This window comes from Suricata suricatta, chromosome 8, assembly GCF_006229205.1.
Source record: "Suricata suricatta isolate VVHF042 chromosome 8, meerkat_22Aug2017_6uvM2_HiC, whole genome shotgun sequence".
Lineage (NCBI taxonomy): Eukaryota > Metazoa > Chordata > Mammalia > Carnivora > Herpestidae > Suricata > Suricata suricatta.
The window spans coordinates 19,521,944-19,535,165 of NC_043707.1; the positions used below are offsets into that span (position 1 = coordinate 19,521,944).

At 46.0% G+C, this 13,222-nt stretch overlaps 2 long non-coding RNA genes across 3 annotated transcripts in view; one reads left to right on the plus strand and one right to left on the minus strand.

Annotated features, from left to right (window-relative positions):
* Positions 1-2,784, minus strand: part of LOC115300292 — a 3,804-nt gene extending 1,020 nt beyond the window's left edge. Inside the window, exons 1-2 of one of the 2 annotated variants that reach the window (XR_003912589.1) lie at positions 2,704-2,784; positions 833-922 (exon numbers count right to left, since the gene is read on the minus strand). This is a non-coding gene — a long non-coding RNA (uncharacterized LOC115300292). Of the gene's footprint in view, positions 1-832; positions 964-2,703 lie in introns of both variants that reach the window. The other variant, XR_003912588.1, reaches the window with a different exon arrangement.
* A 142-nt stretch (positions 2,785-2,926) lies between these two features.
* LOC115300270 lies at positions 2,927-12,957 on the plus strand. The gene is made up of 3 exons (XR_003912574.1): positions 2,927-3,380; positions 3,953-4,111; positions 12,528-12,957. It is a non-coding gene; the product is annotated as an uncharacterized LOC115300270 (long non-coding RNA).
* The last annotated feature ends 265 nt before the right edge of the window (positions 12,958-13,222 follow it).

Consider the following 13,222-nt stretch of genomic DNA (forward strand, 5'->3'; position numbering starts at 1 on the left):
CTTTCTGACAAGTACCCTCCTGCAAACCCCTGTATGCTTTCCATCACATCTCATTGGCCAGCATTGTGTCACATGCCCATTCCTAAACCAATCACCAGCCATGAGGAGAGGGTAACCGTGACTACCTTAGATTTATTAGCATTTATCTCAAGTCAGGATGGGGAGAGGTGGGCATCCGAACAAAACTGGAGCTCTGCTGAAACAGAAGAAGGGGAATAACTGTGGGGAGGGAACTGGCCTGCCGGCCCCAACCCGCAGCTGGGCTGTGGCGTGTGCAGGATGGATTTCGACCCCAGCTCTGCCACTTCCCTGTCATGGGGTATCTGGCAATCCCCTTGCCTCTCTATGTCTCAGTTTCCTTGTCTTTAAAGTGAGGTTGACTGTAGTGTCTACTTTTTCAGGGTCGTTGTTAAGATGACCGAGTTAATGCACGTGACAGAACTCTGAACTGTGTCTGGGATCTAAATAACCAGTCCTTGGTGTCCGTCTCTGATGAGGGTTCCGTTTAAAGAAAAGGCCTGTTCTTAGCTTCATGTCTGGAAACAAGAAATGTTTTAAGCAGGGGATTGTACCCCCACCACAGTTCCATGAGGTGGGTAATGGTATCCTCTGGCAAAAATGGAGGAGACGCGGCCCGGAGGGTTAGAGAAGCAAAGCTCTGATTCCTGGTCCTATGATCATTCTCCTGAAAATGAATCTTCCAATTCAAGAGAAGCTGGATGTGTGAGCCCCGGAGGGCTGGTCTCTTCACCCATTTTGGCTGCTGTTACAAAGATACCGTAGACTGGGGGTGGTGGTGGGGGAGCTTAAAGAACAAAGATTTACTTCTCACAGTTCTGGAGGCTGGGAAGTCCAAGATCAAAGTGGCGGCAAATCCAGTGTCTGCTTTCTGCTCCACAGGTGGCCATCTCCTTGTTAGGTCCTTATGTGGTAGAAGGGGTGAGGGAGCTCCTTGGGGTCCCTCTGGAAAGGGCGTTCATCCTGAGCATGAGGGCTCCCCTTCTCCTCCCCAAGGCCCCACCACCTAATACCATCACACTGGGGGTTAGGTTCAATACATCCGTTTTGGAGGGACACAAACGTTCAGCCTATAGTATTTTGGTCTCAACGCCCCCCCTTCAAGTTCTTCTCACAGGCAAAATACGTTCATTCCTCCCGAACAACCCCCAAATCTTAACTCATTCCGGCCTCTGCTGTGATCTCTAAGTCCAAAATCTCAATTTAAATATCATGTACATCAGAGATAGGGACACTCCAAGCATGACTCTTTCAGAGACAAGTTCCTCTCAAGCCGTGAACCTGGGAACCGAACAACTTCTATGCCTCCCAAATACTATGGTGGGACGGGCATAGGATAAGCATTTCCATTCCAAAAGAGAGAAAGAGGAAAGAAAAGAAATGGGTGGCAGGTCCGTGGTTGGTCCCAAACCTACTGGAACCAATTCCATTAGACCTTGATGCTTAGGACTAAATAATCTGCTTCGGTCCAGCTTCATGCTGCTCCAGCTTCAGACCTCTAGACTGGCAATGTCACCACCTTGACGGCACAGAGCAATCTGCCTGGGCACCACCCCTGAGATGGGTCTCCGTGTGGCCCCACCCACATGGGGACTCTGCTGCATCACTTCCTGCAGCTCCAGGCCACTCATCTTTGTCCTCACATCTATACTTTCTGCTGGCAAAGATGGCACTGTGTGCAGTGTTTGACTGCCAGTGCTTGCTGCCTGCACCCTCCAGAAGGGTGGCCAGAGTCACAACCGGGAGGCCATGAATCAGGGTGCCTGGGCACAGGGAACAGAGAGCCCCCAGTGTGAGATGGTGTCGGGCAGTCTTGCAGAGCGCCAGCCCTTCCTGTGACTGAGCCCCTGCTCTGTACCCCACTGGGCCTTGTCTCTGTCATCCCTGATGATCTCTGAGTTGTTTTCAGGATCACTTTTCCATTGCCTTGGACAATAGATCCTGGCTTCTGTTGAGGTGGCTGATCCACATTAATCTCCCCATCAAACAGTCCTTGATCACCCCCTTGGTGCTCCATTTCCCCCCTGCTTTCTTGGGGTTTACAATATGGGTAGCCTCAGAACCTTCAAGTTCTGCTTCCTTTGTTTGCTTAAAAATTTCTTCTTTAAGTCCTTTCTCTCTCTTATTCTACGCAGTCAGGCAGAACCAACCCACACCTTCAATACTTTGCTTCGAAATGTCTTCAGCTAAATATCTAATTTCATCACTCACAAGTTCTACCTTCCACAAAATCATAGAACAATTCAACTACATTCTTTGCCACTTTTTAATAAGGTTCATCTCTCCTCTGGTTCCCAGTAGCATGTTCCTTATTTCCATGTGAGATCTCATCAAAATGAGATTTTTGATCTCAAAATGAGATTTTGATCTATTTCTACCAATGCTGCATTTCAGGATTATTTAGGCATTCTCTAAGAAGACAGGCTTTCTCTCGTTTCTTTCTGAGTTCCCACCAGAATCGCCTTTAATGGTCCATTATCCACCATGTAGACATTTTCGAGCTCGTGACTCCAGATTCCTCCAGGATCTACCCACTACCCACTTCCAAGGCCACTTCTGCATTTTTAGAGTTTTGTTACAACAGCAGCCTACACCTGTTACCAATTTCTGCCTTAGTCTCTTCAGGTTGCTACAACAAAAATGTTACAAATTGGGCAGCTTAGACAATAAACATTTATCTCTCACAGTTCTGGAAGCTGGGAGGCCCAAGATCAAAGCACTGGCAATTTCTGTATCTGGTGTGAGCCTGCTGCCTGGATCACAGATGGTGACTCTCAGCGTCCTCACAGAAAGAGCGAGGGAGCTCAACAGCGGCTCTTTTGTGAGGTACGAATGCCATTCATGACGGTTCCACCGGTGTGACCTAATCACTCTCAAAGGCCCCACCTCTAAAAATGATCACATTGAAAGTTAGGATTCAACACGTGAATTTTGAAGAGACTTAAACATCACCATCCAAAGCAGCTGAGAAGGGAGACACATCCTTGACCTGACCTTAGCCAGGCCGTGGGAGCCAGAGACCAACCATTAGAGCTGGGTTTTCCGGAGCCAGAGAACTAGAGAAACTCTCCCAAGGGCACAAAGAACAGGGAGCTCTGGCCAGGCTGAGTGCGTGGAGGGGAGAGAAGAGGCTGGCTGGAGAACATGCTCTTCACAGACTAGGGAGAGAGAAATCCAGCATGTCTGCTGAGGTTTGACTTCTGGGCAGAGGACTGTGAAGAGTAAAAGCTACCATCCCTTATCAAGACACTTTCTCATTGCCAAACACTCAACTGAGTATCTCCCTGTATTATCTCATCCAATTATCCCAAGAGCTCTGGCCACTGGAGACTGTCATTCCAATCTTACAGACAAGGAGACGGGTAAGTGACAACACTGAGACATTAGGCTCAATCTCAAATGCAGTGTTGCCTCATTCCAAAATGCCTGACTCTGAAATAACCAGGAGGACTGGGAGAGTTGTGAGGCTTCCACCTTCTCTGTCTACATAGTGAGTTCTTGGCTGACAGGTAGGGACATCAGTTCCCTACCATGAGTCACTTCAAGGGCTCTTTTCTTAAAAAAAAAATTTTTTTTTAATGTTTATTTATTATTGAGAGACAGAGAGAGACAGAGCATGAGCATGGGAGGGGCAGAGAGATAAGAAGACATAGACTCTGAAGCAGGTTCCAGGCTCTGAGCTGTCAGCACAGAGCCTGACATGTGGGGGACTAGGAGGTGGGGAAGGGGGTTTGAACCCACAAACCGAGAGATCTCAACCTGAGCCGAAGTCAGATGCTTAACTGACTGGGTCACCCAGGAGCCCCACTTCAGGGGGTCTTGAATCAACTTTGAATCAGAAGCAAACAGTGGAACTTCCAGATGGGGTAAGGAGTTCAGTGGACCCTCTTCACAGTAAAACTACAATTGGATGCATAAAATTATTGTCTTAAAGTCATTCCAGATCCCTGGAAATTGTTCGAAAGGCGTGCAGCAAAGGGAGAAGCACTCATTCAAGACAATCCCCCACATCTCCGTAAGAATGGTCTGTGGCATGGAAACCATGACCTACTCCATCACCTACCAAAGTCCACATGACTGAGATGTACCCCAGGTATGTGCAACCAAGAAGACAGGGGCTTCTTGTCCTCCAACTGACAGTTTAGGGAAGGTTGAGTGCATTTGTCATCTCCCAAGCCGTGTGATACAAGAGATTTATTCCAGAGAAGTGTAGCTGAGAGCTGGAGTCTCTGAACCCCCACCCCACCCCATTCATTTGGAGGAAGCTCTACCTAAAGCACAGCAAGCAGAGAATACTGGGCTCTGATGTCTCCTGTTCTGACCAGGTCATGGGCAGAAGTCCCACACCAGGAGGGACGAGCCAAAAACAGGCACCACCTCCCACCTCCAGCTCCCAATGATGGAGGGAGGGTGTCCCTCCCTTCGCCTAAGCAGTTCTTTACCCCCAGCTCATGGGTTCTCACTGAGGGGGTGGGAGGGGGGAATGCAGGCCTCAAGGACAAAGAGATCCTTGATTTTGCCCAAGAGGACTAACTTTATTTAAATAGAGAATAGAGAACTCCATGCCTAAGGGCATTGTCAAAAACACCTGAGATTTTCATATGATCATCTCAATAGGTGCAGAAGAAGCATTTGACAAAACACAACATCCTTTCATGATTAAAATCTTTAGCAAAAGGTATAGAGGGAAGACAATTCAACCTAATAAAGACCATCCACAATGAAGCCACAACTAACATTATACTCCGTGAAAAATGGGAAGCTTTAACTCTAAGATCAGGAGATGAGGGTGCCTACGTGCACCACTCCTGTTCACTGGAAGTCTCGCTGGAGCAATCAGGCAAGACAAAGATGTAGAAGCATCCAAATTGGCAAAGAAAAAGTAAAATAGACATTCTCTGCAGAGGCTGTGATCTTATATTTAGAAAATCCTAAAGACCCTCCCCTCTCAAAACCTGTTGGAACTCATCAATGGAGGAAGCCAAGTTGCAGGATATTGAATCAGCATATAGACATTGGTGGTGTTTCTATACACCCACAATGACACATCTGGAGAAGAAGTAAAATTATTCCATTCACGGTAGTGTCAGAAACAAAAGCAAAAACAAAGTACTCTGGAGTAAATTTGACCAAGAAAGTGACATATCCATACAACAGAAACTAAAAGTACTTGATGGAAGACATTGAAGACAGCACAAACAAATGGAAAGATATGGATGGATCCGGAGAATTAATGTTGCTTAAATGTCCATACCACTCACCCAATCTACAGGGTCAGTGCAGTGTCTGTGGAAATACCAATTACATTTTACATAGACATGAAACAAACAATCCTAAAATTTGTATGGAATCATGAAAGACCCCAGATAGCCAAAGCCATCTTGAGAAAGAAGGTCAAAGCAGGAGACATGACATGGTCTGGTTTTAAACTATACTACAAAGCTATCGTAATTAAAACAGCATGGCGCTGGCTTAAAAACAGACATACAGACTGTTGGAATAGAATAGAGATCAAAAATAAACTCCCACATGTACAGTTAACTAATATTTTACAAGGGAGCCAAGAATACTCCATGTGGGGAAAAGAATACTCCATGGGGAAAGAAAATAGTCATTTCAACAAATAGTGTTGGGAAAACTTCTTAACCATATGCAGGAACACAAAATTGATCCCCTACCTTAATTTGCTCAAACACTTAAAATGGATTAAAGACATAAACATAAGACCTGGTGCCAAAAGAAAAAAACTCCTAGAAGAAAACATAGGGAAGGACCTCCTTGACATTGGTCTGGGTGATGATTGCTTTGGATATGACAGTGGAAGCACAAGCAACAGAAGCAAAAATCCACAAGTGGGACATCATCCAGTGAGAAATCTTCTATACAGGCAAGAAAACCACCAACACAATGAAAAGGCAACCTACTGAATGGGAGAAAATAATGCAAACCATATATCAAATAAAGGATGAACAACTAAAATATATGAAAGACTCATGTAACTCAATAGCAAAAAAGCAAACAATCCGATTTTTAAAAATGCAGGGGCTCCAGGGCATCTCACTTGGTTGAGCATCTGACCATTGATTTTGGCTCAGATCATGATTTCATGGTTGTGGGATCAAGCCCAGCACTGGGCTCCACACTGGGCATGTAGCCTGCGTAAGATTCTCTCTCTCTCTCTCTCTCTCTCTCTCTCTCTCTGCTCCTCCCCCCAGCTTATACTCCTCTGAAACTATATATACACATATATATATATACATACATACATATATATATGTATATATATATATATATATATAATAAAAAATAGAGTAGAAGACATAAATAGATATTTTTACAAAGGAGACTTTCAAGTGGTCAACAGGTATATAAAAGATGCTCAGCATCACTCAACAAGAGGGGCATGCAAATCAAAACCACAGTGAGCTATCACCTCACACCTGTTAGGATGGCCACCAGCAGGAAGGTGAGTGATAGCATGTGTTGGCATGGACATGCAGATGGGGGAGCCTTTGGACACCGTTGGTGGGAATGTAAATTGGCACAGCCATCATGGACATAGTATGGCATTTCCTCCACAATTAAAAAAGAGAGCATCCATGTGATCCAACAATCCCACTTCTGAATGTATCTCTGAAGAAAATGAAATGAGTATCTGGAAGAATGACCTGCACTTCCATATTCATTGCGGCATTATTCCCAATATTCCCAATAGCCAAGACATGGAGACAACTAAGCGTCCATCAGTGGAAGAATGGATTGAAAATGTGATATATGTTATACATGTATTATAGATTATAAACATATGAGTTTTATGTATCATATCTAATGAATAGTATTAAGTCTTAAAAAGAAGGAGAAGAAGGAAGTCCTGCCATTTGGGAAAACACAGATGAGCCGGAGGACATTATGCTCGGTGAAGTGAGGCAGACACCGAAGTCACTTGCATGTGGTATCTCAAAGACTCAGACTCAGAAAAGCAGAGACTAGAAAGGTAGTTGCAGTTGAGGACGGAAATGGGGAGATGTTGGTGGAAGTTTACAAAGTCTGGTTATACAAGATGATTCTAGAGATCTAATGCACAGCACAGTGGATATAGGTAATCCTGTATTGTAGATCTGAAATTTGCTGAGTTATCTTATGGGCTCTCACCAAAATTAACCCCCCAAAACAAAAACAAAAAACAAACAAGCAAAAAACAAAAACCAAAAAACAACTCCTGGAGCACCTGGGTGGCTCAGTGAGTTAAGTGTCCGGCTTTGGCTCAGGTCATGATCTCACAGATCGTGAGTTTGAGCCCTGTGCTGACAGCTTAGAGCCTGGAGCCTGCTTCGGATTCTGTGTCTCCCTCTCTCTCTCTGCCCCTCCCCACCAAAAGTAAATAAACATTAAAAAAATTTTTTTAAACAAAAAAAAAAAAAAAAAAACCCTCCTATTTGAGGTGACAGATATGTGAGCTTCATTGTGATCATTTCACAACATATACATATATTAAAAATCACACTGTGCTTCTTAAGTATATACAATTTTTATTTGTTAATGACACTGAAACAAAGCTGGAAAAAAATGTTAAATTCCTGAACAAGTTGAAACACAACCTAAGAAACCGCTCATACTGTAAGACCCCAAGAAGAGAACAGAAGTAAATCTTTATGACTTTTTTTTCAGGCAATGTTTTCTTAGCTACAACAGCAAAATCACAAGTGATAAAACAAAAGAAGATAAATCAGCCTGCATTAAAGTTAAAAATGTTTGTGCTGCAAATGATACCCATCAAGAAGGTGAAAAGATTGACTAAAGGATGGGAGAAAATATTTGATGGGAGAAAATATCTAATAAGGAGCTTGCACCCAAAATAGATCAAAAGTCCTTACAACTTAATAAAAGGCCAGTGATCCAGTTAAAAATGGACCAAAGATTTGAACATCCATTTCTCCCAAGAAGATATACAAATGGCCAGTAAGCACAAGAAAAGAGGCCGAATATCATTAGTTAGTAGAAGATGCAATTCCAAACCACAATGAGACAGCATTTCACATGCAGTAGGATGACTGTGATAAAAGGGATGGAAAAGGAGAAGTGTTAACAGGAGACAGAGATAGACATCACTGATGGGAATGCAAAATGGTGCAGTGCTTTGGAATTTGGTCTAGCACTTCCTCGAAACATGAAAACAGAGTTACCACATGATCTAACCATTCCACCCCAGACATGTATGAAGAGAAGCAAAACACAGGTCCACAAAACGACTCACACACTAGTGTTCAAAGCAGCAGTATTCATGAAAGCCCAAAAGACAGAACAACCAAAATGTCCACCAACTGATTAATGGATAAATAAAATGCAGTAAATCCATTGGACAGAATAGTATTTGGTAATAAAAAAAAAATAAAAGAAATTTTAAAATGTAGTACATGCTACAACACGGATGACTCTCGAAAACATGCAGAGTGAAAGAAGCCAATCATAAATGTTGTCTACTTAACAGATGAGGAAACTGAGGCACGGAGAGGGGAAGTCACTCGCCCATGATCACAGACACCCACACGAACCAGGTTCTGACACACTACGCTATGCGGACTCTCCAGTTAGTTGCAGATCAGGACCCCGACTCATTTCCATCATGTTTCTGCTTCACCCTGGTCATTTCCGATTTAAACTGCAGCATCTAGGGAAAAAATGATTAAAGCAGAATGAGAAAACTGTAAATGCCTGCAGGGGCCACACTCAGGGAAGCAGGTCAAGTGCACCGCTGGAAACCACATGCCCTGTGGAACAGGGAAGCGTCATTCAGACCCAGCCACTCTTGCCATAAGGGACTGGGGGGGGCTCGGCGGTGCCATGTTTTAATGTAGATTTTCCCAAATTTTAGAATACGGAATAGTTACCAGGATTCCAGGGAGTGACCGGAGGGAGGACGATATGCTGCTCATGTCACTGTTTCTCCATCTGTGCGGGTGACGTAGGTGTGATCACTTTGAGCCTATCCGCTGAGCTGTGTGGTTGTGATAGAAGCACGTTTCTGTGTCTGCACTACACTTGAAAAGAAATTCTTTTTTTTTAAATCGTGGAACTAGAACGTCATACTCTGTGCCACATACGACTCTGGGGTCATGAGTTTGCCAACGTGAGCCATTGATGTTAAGCCATTTGGGGACCATTCTTGCCATGTTGGGATTGCCAGTCCGTGCTTTCCTGCACTATGTCAGCCTAGGAGTTGGGAGCAGGGAGAGGTGACATAGCAAGGCACATAGTATGAACCTTTCTCTCTACACTGGAACTGAATGTGCCTTTGGAGGGGGTGAGCTCCCCTTCCCTGTAGGAATTCAAGCGGAGGCTGGACAAGTATTGGTCCAGGAACTGTGTGGAGGGCTTGGAGGACGTGGCTGAGCCAGGCAATGCTGAAGTTCCTTCCGGTCCTGGGAGCCAAAGAATCCAAGATCGTTTATTCAATCATGCATCCAGCAAATGAGTACCTCCTTCCTGTCTGATATGCGGTGGGCACTGGGCCAACAAAATAGTTGGGATTCCTCCATTTAAAGATCTTACAAACCGGGGCCCTGGGTGGCTCAGTCGGTTAAATGGCTGACTTATTTTTTATTCAGGTCATGATCTCGTGATTTTGTGGGTTCGAGCCCAGAGCCTGCTTGGGATTCTCTGTCTCCCTCTTGCTCTACCTCTTCCCTATACGTGCTATCTTTGTCTCTCTTTAAATAAATAAACTTAAAGGATAAAGACCTTACAAACCATGGGGGCTGGGGGAGGGAGCTTTAAGTCAGCTGAGTGAAGAGGAGAACACAGTGGAAGAGGAGGCGGCTCTGACTTTATCTCGTCCCATTTTTGTGTAGACAGAGGAAGTGAGTAATAGTTCAGCTGAGGCATGAATGGTGACCTGAGCCACCCAGACAAAGGGAGTAGGGGCTGGTGGGAGGAGGGAACCAGGGCCCCACCTGAGGAAACAAGGAAAGTTCCAGCAGGCAGTGTGGAGGGCTGCCGTGGTCCTGGAGTCCGGCTACAATTTTATTGCCGGGATTCTAAGAATGTCAAATTCTAAGACCTTGTCATTCTCAGCATCTATGATTCAACGGATGTCTTCCTATTAGTAAGATTCTCCGAACTGAGTTTTCTACGAATCCATGAATATACCTTTCTGAGTCTCCGGCTTTCAGGCACCATGAGTCTGCATCCGCATTTTCCCGCAGCCTGCCCCTGCCCCCGAGTCTCTCTCTGCTGGTGTAGACAAGGCTAAAGAGAAGTGTTTGGAAGCTCACTTGTATTTGCTCTGCCATCTGCCTCCCAATTAGACCCTGTGTTCAGCTCCACTCCTGGAAAAGAGACAAAAGAAAATGCAGACAGGGGCCCTGCTGACACTAATGAGTGATCTCCGAGCGCAGAGTTAATGCCAACCCCCGTTTGGCCACCAGGCCGTCGCTGGCATGGGGGTGAACACACAGACTAATTTATGTGGAATAGAAACACATTTTTTACATGGTGCCCTGACACCAAGACAGGCGTTTCCTCCCCACCAAACAAGCCCAATTATCGTAATACGCTCTGTGGCCTTTTTCTGCTCTCCAGTTACAAATTCTCTTAACTCTTTATAGCACTAAGAGGAGCAAAAGGCAGCATAGTACTAAGGGAGCATGGTAGGAGGGGAGCTTGTGAATCTGGAGAAGTGGGCCACATGCCTTGGGTGTTGAAACCACAGCGCTCGGTCGTCCGGAGAATCCGCTCACCTGTTCGGTGCCTCAGGGCTCCCATTTGTATGTAGAATGGCGGTATAAGCCCCATCCACCTCAGCTGGCTTCTTGTGCAGGTTGAGTGAGCACATTTGGGTCAAGGTCATTGCTTGGAAGAGGGGCTGACTCCAGCGCTACTGGGTACATACTATCTTAGGGGTGTGGAATTATCCAACCATGGTGAGCTATCCAAAGGTCTTAAGGAGGCAGTGGGTTCAACAGGTCACAGAGGAGGATAAATTGTCAGTGGCAATGGTGAAAGGCCACAGTGCTGTGAGAGGGTGAGGTCCCTATGGCCTGCAGCACCAGAGGCGTGCAGATGAAAGTGAAAATACATGCTGTGGCCCTGAGCCGTCTTAGTCCCTTCAAGATGCTGTAACAAAGAGCCAGGAATCTGGCACATCCCGACATCGGAACTGTGTTTCTCCACTCTGGAGGCTGGAAGTTTGAGATCAGGGTGTGGGCATGGCCGGGTTCCGGTGAGGAACCGCTCCCTGGTGGCAGACTGCCTGTGGTGGTGTCGCTTTGTCCTCACATGGCGGAATGAGAGCAGGGGCACCCTCTGGGGTCCCATTTTTCAGAACCTTCACTTCATTCACGGTGGCTCCCTGCTCATGACCTTCCAACCTCCCAGAGATCCCACCAGCACACTGGGGGAGCAGCTTTGGACCCAGGAATTCTGAGGGGTCACCAGCATTCAGTCCACTGCAGGGAAATCCACCAAAAGTGTTCTTGAACAAAGTACGTCATTAATTTTTATTTTTGTGCCAAGAGTCAGAAGCGCCACTCAAAGTGGCTCAAGCAAAATATATAGGCTCGTGGAATTGGAGCTTCGGGTTGCAAAAGTAGCTCTCGACGAGATGTGACTAGCTCTGGCCTGGCTAGATGACGGGAATAGAATCAGGTGGTGTAGTGATTCCGTCAGGACATGGTCCCCTCCCTACCTGACTCCCCTCTGCACAAAGTTGTCCCTACTGCTCCCAAGACCACCACCAACCCTTCTAGTCTGAAAGCCTCCCAATGGCCCCAGACTGGGTGGAGGAGGGAGGGACCACTTAAAGCCTGAGTGCCATTGGCCATCCCTGAGCCAATCGCTGAGGCCAAGGTGGGGCGTTTGATCTCTGATTGGTTAGACCCAGTCATGTGCCTACTGGAGAGGGTGGGGTTATAACTTCAGGGCAGGAAGGGGGAAGTACCCCACAGGAGAGGGGGTGTGCACGCATGGGTGTCTATGTACATCTATGTGCTTTACTTTTTTTTTACGGGTTTGTACTGCTAACATTTGTTGTGATGATTGTAGCTTTGTTGTTTGACCAGAAGGAGGATGGGTTCTGGTAGGCAGAAATAACATATATTCACAGTGCACACATCCCTGTGTTGATTTTTTTTACAGTTTTATTTACTTATTTTGAGAGAGAGAGCATAAGCAGGGGAGGAACAGTGAGAGAGGGAGAGAGAGAGAATCCTAAGCAGGCTCTGCGCTATCAGCACGACCCGATGCGGAGCTCAATCCCACAGACAGGGGAGGTCATGACCTGGGCTGAAATAAAAAGTCAGACGCTCAACTGACTGAGCCACCCAAGCGCCCCTCTTTTGGGGTGTCCACAGTTGGTCCCAGTGAGAACGATTTGCTCATCTGGGTTGAGGGCAAGGAGTCTAATTTTTCTCTGCACCCTTAGCCGCCATACCTCAGATCTTCAGCCGGAAGGGGATAGGTGAAGCGAAGATAGGGCTAATCTCTCTCTCTCTCCTCTCTCCTCACTGTGAAAGAGAGAAGCACTGCGTCCAGAGTTTCAGAGCTGCAGCTTGACCTGAGGTGTCTTGGATGCCAGCTGGAGCATGTCCTCCCACCATTAAGAGCTCAGTGACTGTCCTGTGTCTAGACCCGACTTCGAGACTTACCAACTCTGGGACTTTTGGTGAATTGCTGTGGAAATCAGCTCCCCCCGGGGCACTCAAGGACAATGTAGGCAAGGCACTTAGCCCAACACCTACTTAGCACTCAACACATGGAAGCTATCTTTGTCATCATGGTTAATACCCCTCTTGGTGTCTTCCAGCTTCTGGGCACTTATCAGGTCCTTAAATCCAGTGGAGGGAGTTAGAAAATTAAGATAACCAAGTGGTTCAGTGACAACATTATGTAAAACTGTCTCCCTGTGGATCTTTCCAAGCTAAATAGAGTGCGGCATTTGAATTTCCAAAAGTAACTCAGTAAACCCTCTTATCATTGGGGAGTGAGGGGGCTGATTAATCAAATACAGAGAAATCAGAGTTAATCAAATAAGGAGTGACTGTGTTGACCGAGTCAGAATTAGCCTCAGCAAAAGAATCAGGATTCAGCAAACAGCCAAAATGCCCTGGGGACTTCTTATCGCCCACAAGCTTCTGCAGAACCTGATTCCAGTCATGCCCCGCGTCCCTCACCGTCCATCCTGTCCCTCAGCCCTGGGCCCCTGGCACAC